The sequence below is a fragment of the Solanum pennellii genome, chromosome 1 (assembly GCF_001406875.1).
Source record: "Solanum pennellii chromosome 1, SPENNV200".
NCBI classification, from domain to species: domain Eukaryota; kingdom Viridiplantae; phylum Streptophyta; class Magnoliopsida; order Solanales; family Solanaceae; genus Solanum; species Solanum pennellii.
Window position 1 is genome coordinate 60,588,066 of NC_028637.1, and position 517 is coordinate 60,588,582.

The following is a 517-nucleotide window of genomic DNA, read 5'->3' on the forward strand; positions in this document are numbered from 1 at the left end:
GGGCTGTCAACTTTTTTTTTTTGGAATAATTACAGAAATTTCACCGTTTAGTTTACTTATTACTATTATCCTCTATATGTTTTACAAATCTCAAAAGTTTCTCATTTTTATATTAAGGCAAAAATGTCATTAATGTATCCGACCCTCTTTTTAATGTCAACACATTTATCCGACCTTCTTTTTAATGTATCATTCTTTTGATTTTATGGCCACTAATGTATCCGAACCCTCCATTAATGTATCCAACCCTCTTTTTAATGTATTAGCGTGTGTATCCGAACCTCTTTTTAATGTATCAGTACTTTGATTTTTTGACCATCAATGTATCCGACCCTCTTTTTAATGTATCAGCGCATATGTTATTATATTTGTTTGAGGGCTTTCTGTAATTATAAACTTTTAAGGGATGAATTCTAATTTTTTTTAAAAGTATGTGATTTCTGTAATCCACTAATTTCTTTAAAAAAAATGTCTTTTTTAATTATTTTTTTGGTGGGTTGGGGGGGCGGGGGGTTAC